Raw genomic sequence first — 7,500 nt, 5'->3', positions numbered from 1 at the left:
GGGAAGCAACCTTCTTACTACACAGCCATACCGGCACTGATATGTAAATAAGCAGTGATAAATTGCTTTTGTGGTTACATATATGGCATATGAATGGCAGTATAACGCACAGTCAAATTATATATAAAATGTTTTAAGGTGTGGTTAAGGAGTTCTCTTTCCAACTGAATAGCTTCAGGTTCAGTCCCACTGTGTGGTACCTTGGGCAAGTGTCTTTTATTATAGTCTCAGGCTGACCAATGCTTTGGGAGTGAATTTGGCAGATGGGAACAGTGTGAAAGCCTATTTTGTGTGCCTGTGTGTGTGTGTATCTAACAATGGCTTAGCTGGTTGAAACTTTGAAGTCACTCCCAACACCATTTTTGTATAAGAATGATAAATTTGTATTCTACAAAAGTAAAGAGTAACACATCAGATTAATGTAAAACTATTTTTGTTATAACTGAACATAGAAACAAACATTAATATATGTGTGTGTCTTCCCATTGCTAGACAGCAGTTATTGGTTTGTTTATGTCTTTGTAACTTAGCAGTTCAGCAAAACTTACTAATAGAGTAAGTACCAAACTTAAAAAGGAAGTACTGGAGTCAATGTCTTTGACTAAACCTTTCAAGGCTGTCCCAGCATTGCCAGAGTCCAATGAATAAAACAGAGAGAGGATAATAGATAAAAAAATATACTAAGTTCTTACTAGTGGTTTGTATACTGCTTGTTGTGTTCTTCTAGAAGACCATTGTTTAGGCCAAAGTTAACTCTGATCACAGAGACTCATGATCAAAGGGGGTCTACCCATGAACATACAGCTGCTATGCTTAGCAGGTTGAGTAACTATGTAGAAGCTTCCATGTTTTCTTGAACCTAAAGATTAGAGCAATAATGTAAAAGTGGAGATTTCTCTGAAAACCAAGTAAAAGTTATGGTTGCTGCAAATTATGCTTCATTTTGATAGCTAAAAACCATTATTATGTGTGAGATAGCCAGTTAATGGAATGTGGGAATAAAATTTCCTAAACTGGCAATCATTGCGATTTCTTGTATTCTGAGGTGTTGATTTCGTTTCTGCCTCACTATGAATTCTACTATACTTTATTAATATGCCTAGATACATAAACGAAATGAAACCTTTCAAAAGCAAATTGTTATTGAAGTATCAAATGTAATAAACGAGAAATAGGTGATTGATTCTTACTGGTCTACATAAGTGAAAGTCAGTTCACTAAAAAGACAAAAATGAGGTATGTTGATGTATGTCGTAGAGAATATATATATATATAACATTTGGAAGTAAGGTCCATTATTCCCTGATGAAGAGACATGTCCAAAACATTACATAGCTATTCTTATCACAGCACACTACCATGCTTTACTAGATTTTGAGCTAAAATGGGAGCCTCATGTAGTTACTTGAGATTGCTAGAAATAATAGCCAAATGAATCTCAAACCCTACTCTCCTATCATTCTAAAAAGAAGGACACTTTGGATAATCTAGTACTAGGTACACTGTTAGAAGCAAGAAGATGAAATGGTCATGGTTGTAACCCATCTTCCATCATAATTCCTTGGGATAAGGACTGTTCTGGGCTTAATCAACAACTATGAGCTTTTAACTATGATTGAACTAACTTTCTCTGTATTCAAACTAGTTTTCATTGTATTTCATAGTCATTACATTACTGAAAAAAATAACGATTGTATGGACAGTGGCATTCTTTTAATATTTTGTTGATCAGTTTCTATTTTCTAAATTCTAAAGGGCTTGGCAAATTCATCATCTAGTGAACTGTTTATAATTATTTTAAGAAAGCAAGTTATTTATATTTCTCTCTATTGAAAAAAAAAATTGGTTTTCACATAATATTAAATCAATTTGTGGCTTGTAGAGAAAATCTGATAGGTATATTTCCAATTTTATCTAATTAGTTGTCATAATCACCTGCATTTCATTCAGGATGTCTAAGAATTAAAATAAATGAAGCTCTTTACAAAGGGAAGCCATTTTTAGAAAATGTGATTTTTTTTTTTTCCTGCTTTGCAAGTTCTATTTATGCAGTATTTTTTTCTTTTAAATAACTTCTTAAAAGTTATCATTGTTGATTACATCTCATTTGAATTGAAGGCCTGAACACTAAATCCATCTGAGTGTTTTAATGGTAATTTAACATTGCTCAGTATTATGCCTTTTGATTTTCTGAAGTAAATAACTCAGAAGGCTAGACAACTCCAAAACCTGCTGATATATTGCATTTTCTGTAGCTTCTTTCCTTCTGGAAAGTAGCTACAAAAAATAGTCTCTCTGAAAGCTTTCTCCAATAGGGGTCTGCTACAAACCTCTTAAAACACTAAAACCCATATGAATTACTTCGGAAGCTTGTTCCATTAATGTATGTATCTATCCTGTATCATTATGTAGTCTGTGGCCCTGTCTTCCTTTCCTTAAGAACAGAATTCAAATGAAGTTTATGATACCCTGCTAAAAACCAAGTTGGTATACAAGCTTTGTCTAGTTCTTAACTTCTATAAAGATACTGTATTTTCTGGCATAAAAGTCAAACTTTTCAGACAAAAATTTACAGCCAAAACAGGTAGATCGACTTGTACACAGAGATGACTTTGGGGGTCCAAAAATTCCATGAGAAATGCAACAGGATTTGGAAAGACAGTGATATGATGTTTGAATGCTTACATGCTTGATTCAGTGGTTGGTGTGTCGGGCTTTGTGTTGTGTTCTTGAGCAAGTCGCTTTAGCTCATGTTGCTCCAGTTCACTCATCCGTAGAAATGAGTTGCAATGACACTGGTGCCAAGCTGTATCAACCTTTGCTTTTCCCTTGGACAACGTAAGTGGCATGGAGAAGGGAGACTGGTATGTATGGGTGACTGCTGGTCTTGCATAAACAACCCTGCTTGGACTTGTACCTCAGAAGGGAACTTCCTAGGTGCAACCCCATGGTCATTCATGACCAAAAGAGGTCTTTACTTTTTCACCCTTTACCCAGTATGTTTAAAAATATGGTAAAATGAAATAAAATGAATAACAAATCAAAAAGATATTCTATCCTTTATTGGGTGGAGTGGAGTAAAAGTTGAACTTCCTTTATTTTATATTAACAGGAGAAAGAATATATAAATAATTATACATTTAACATACCGCTTGGAATATTATATTTAATGTTTTACTTTATGAATTATTGAAATCCAATTAAAAATGGTGAATATTAAAATGCATCAATCCTTCTGAAAATGTGCAAATTACAAGAATATTTGTCTCTCCTAACTACTTCCTTAATTTTTCTTTTCCATAAGCATTCTTTTTCTTATCTTTTAATCCCCAACTCTTTCTGCTAATTTCTGTCTGTCTCTTTCACACAGAGAATCAACACAAAATTAATATCGTATACAGAAGAAATTATTCTTTGTTGTTGGATCATCTCTGGCAATACAACAGTGATAATGCATGGGTGCTGTCACATAGACTCACCAAACAAGCTTCAATTTGTACACACACACACACACATATATATATTTGTTTTTTGCCAGTTCTTTCTGACTCATGGGATTTTTACTGCATACTGGTGATTTGATCTTCTTTCTGACACTATGCTGACTTTTTCTTTCTTTCTTTCTCTCTTTCCCTCTTTCTTTCTTTCTTTCTTTCTTTCCCTCTTTCTTTCTTTCTCTCTTTTTTTCTTTCTCTCTTCCTTTCTTTCTTTCTTTCTTTCTTTCTCCTTTTTCTTTCTTTCTCCTTTTTCTTTCTCCTTTTCTTTATCCTTTTTCTTTCTCCTTTTCTTTCTCCTTTTCTTTCTCCATTTTCTTTCTTTCTTTCTTTCTTTCTTTCTTTCTTTCTTTCTTTCTTTCTTTCTTTCTTTCTTTATTTTCTTTCTTTCTTTCTTTCTTTCTTTCTTTCTTTCTTTCTTTCTTTCTTTCTTTCTTTCTTTCTTTCTTTCCTCCCTCCCTTCCTCCCCTCCCTCCCTCCCCCCCTCCCTCCCTCCCTCCCTCCCTCCCTCCCTCCCTCCCTTCCTTCCTTCCTTCCTTCCTTCCTTCCTTCCTTCCTTCCTTCCTTCCTCTCCTACCAGCCAGTTTCTTTGCAACCTCCTTCCCCACAACACATCCCTACCAAGGAATTTCTATATCTGTCTGTCATCCCCCTCAATCAATAACAGATAGAATATAAAACTAGAACATGTGTGGGTGAAAAATTCTTTTTTCTCTTCTGTTGGTTAATGATGGACGACCAGAGTTGGTGAGAGTAATTTCTCACCATTACTGATCATTGTTTTTATACACACTGTGAGACGTTAACAAATGGTTGCAAGTGCCAATTAGTTTTTAGACGGTTCAAGAGTATATTTCACACATATAACTACATGTGTGTGTCTGTGTGTATATATATATATATATATATATATATATATACATACACACACACACACACATCATATATATATATATATATATATATATATATATATATACACACACATCATATATATATATATATATATATATATATATATATATATATATATATATATATATATATATATGCATATATACATGTATGTATATATATTTTCTTGTATGTGTGTATTTAGTTTGATTTCTTGATGTTGACTTTGTCCATGTCTAGTTTGAGAGATAGAATGAGAATGCAATATGAGTTTCTTTCTTACCAAAGTAATACTGATGCAGTATGCCATCTAAAAACACACTTCATTTTGGCAAACTTCTATAAGGTATTAAGTGCTATTCACACATTTCAAACACCCCCCACAAAAAGAAAAAAACAAAACAAAAAAACTTTCGGTGCAGAAATAGTTGTATATTAGTAGTATTTATGCATTAAACACTAATATACCCACTCTAGTCTTGGTCTTCATAATCACAGCATTTCTGTCATTTTTATCCTTCGGCCTTCTTCAGGTGCCTGACTTATGCTGTTATGTTATCAGAGCAGGAAAGAGTTCAGTCCTTGGGTCAGTGACACCATATACACTTTGGTGCAAACAGAAAGAGCAAATGGCATCACAAATAGGAGAAAAACTAATAGAATATCTGGTATGGATAATAGAATGAGGGCAATCTAGCTCTATGGATTTAATAAAGGGTTTATTTTGAAACTCCAAGAACATGGATATGGCAGGTATCTGAAGTTGGTATATCAGAAGGTATAACAACCAAGGCTTTGTGACTATACCTAACAAGATGAGGGCACTAAGTTGAATATATTAATGTATTATAATAATAATAATAATAATAATAATAATAATAATCCTTTCTACTATAGGCACAAGGCCTGAAATTTGGTAGAGGGGACTAGTCGACTACGTCAACCCCAGTGTTGCTCTGGAAATTAATTTATTGACCATGAAAGGATGAATGGAAAAGTCAACCCTAGTAGAATTTGAACTCAGAATATAAAGACAGATGAAATGTTGCTAAGCATTTTGCCTGCCATGCTAACAATTCTACCAGCTCACTGCCTTAATAATAATAATAATAATAATAATAATAATAATAACTATAATAATAATAATAATAATAATAATAATAATAATAATAATTAAAAAAAAGATTTACAAGAATGGAAAGGTTCATCCATGATGACCCCCCAATGATGACTTCAGTGGAACTTGAATTCAGAATGCAAAGATGGACGAAATACTGCTAAGCATTTTGCCCAGCATGCTAATAATTCTGTCAGCTTGCTGCCTTCAAAATTTTAAATATTACAATATAGGAAGAACCACTTCCAGTTTCTCTGCTTAGCCATATGCAGTCCATCTACCTATTACCACGAGGCTCAGTCTTTGCTGCAGTGTAGTGGCTTGTGGGACTCAATGACCCTGAGAGTGCAAGCTCCTAATAGAGCTTCCTATGCTGGACATGTCAAAGGACAGAGGCCAGACTAATATGAACCACTCACTCCTTGGGGTGAAAATGGGTTTGTGTAGGTTCACAACCATTGCCTAGAAAAAAAATGCCAAGTTACTGAAGCATTGATGACTATTCAAAACCAAGACTTGAGCGAAACCCAGAACTGAGAATACTGGAGAAAAGTTGGTGATCTATGTTCCAGACATAGGGAGTAAAATGCTTCAGTAAGTCCATCCATCTATCTTACCATCTCTGAGTACCTGGTAGTTCTCTGTCAGTGGTTCTCTTATGTATGTGTGTGTGTGTGTGTGTGTGTGTGTGTGTGTGTGTGTGTTTTGCTGAGCTCTGCTATTTTGAATTGTATTGTCCTATGCATTTTTTATGCATGGTGGCAAGGGGATCTCATGTTGTTCTTTATAATTTGCATTCATTGTGAATTGTTTTATGTTGTAATGATACACATTAAATTGTTTTATTATAAATTGCATTTAAATTTTAAAATTTTGTTCTATATTGTTCACTTATTAATTTTGATTTGTGAACTCTGAGTTGAAATTTAAATTGGGGAGTAAAAAAAGATGAGATGGTCATGATTGGAGTGCTTTTGTTCTTGATAGTAATAAAAAAGATCTGAACTAAAGACAAAGACCATAAGAAAGGATGGTCATATTTCTAAAATTTAGAAAATAATTTCAGATTTCTTTAAAAAAACGGAAGGTTATGGTTGGAATGCTTTTGCTTTTATCAATGTAGGAAAAAATCTCTGATTCCAATCCATAAAAGGGATTGGATGTTCATGATAGAAACACTTTTATTCTTACAAATGTTTACTAAATAAATCAATAAATTCTGATTCTTTGTTGAGCTGACCATTGAAATTTGCATATTTGTAGCACATGTGCAAAGAACAAATTGGATTAAATTTATCTATTTTGAATTAATATAAGAATCTGAAACAGCCTTAAATTAAAATACCAGTTAATATAATAACATTTATAATGTGTATAAAAAAAACATGGAATGGTATTTATACACATAATAAAAGTTATAAGTATTATGTCTCTGTGAAACATTTCAGAAACACAGGTTAAAAATGCCAGTGGGTCACTTGACCAAATCATGTTGAAACACCATGCCAGGTATTCTGAGTGAAACTCTGTGTTTTAATACACAAATCTCTTTGAGATGTTTTTTTTTTAGACAGAATATTACAGCCAGTGCTGTTCCATGTTTGCACACACATAAATGTTATACACACCTGTATGTTATTTGTTTTGGTTTCGCAAAATTCTAACAAATGTAAAAATACAGATGAGTTTATATTCAGTGCACTTGTTTGATGCATCTGCATATCAATACAGTATCTTACTGACTGATAAGGCAACTAGACTTCTAACTGTTGTATTGTCTGCCCCATTCACTATTCTATAGTGTTTGTATGTTCAATGCTCAGTGTGGTTATGTGGTAAGAAGGTTGCTTTCCAACCACATGGTTCCAGGTTCAGTCCCACTGTGTGGCACCTTGGGCAAATGTCTTCTGCTATAACCTCAGGCTGACCAAAACCTTGTGAGTAGATTTGGTAGACAGAAACTGAAAGAAGCCAAGGCGGTAAGCTGGCAGAAAC

The 7,500-nt window shown here is 33.8% G+C and overlaps 1 protein-coding gene across 2 annotated transcripts in view; it reads left to right on the top strand.

The window, feature by feature from the left end:
• The window catches only part of LOC106869440 (small ribosomal subunit protein bS16m), a 430,651-nt gene that overhangs the window by 220,736 nt on the left and 202,415 nt on the right, over positions 1-7,500 (top strand). The gene's annotated exons all lie outside the window — the stretch shown is intronic.

This window comes from Octopus bimaculoides, chromosome 2 (assembly GCF_046866305.1).
Source record: "Octopus bimaculoides isolate indiv1 chromosome 2, ASM4686630v1, whole genome shotgun sequence".
Lineage (NCBI taxonomy): Eukaryota > Metazoa > Mollusca > Cephalopoda > Octopoda > Octopodidae > Octopus > Octopus bimaculoides.
The sequence above is the reverse complement of the archived record's forward strand: the minus strand, read 5'-3'. Positions and strand labels throughout refer to the sequence as shown.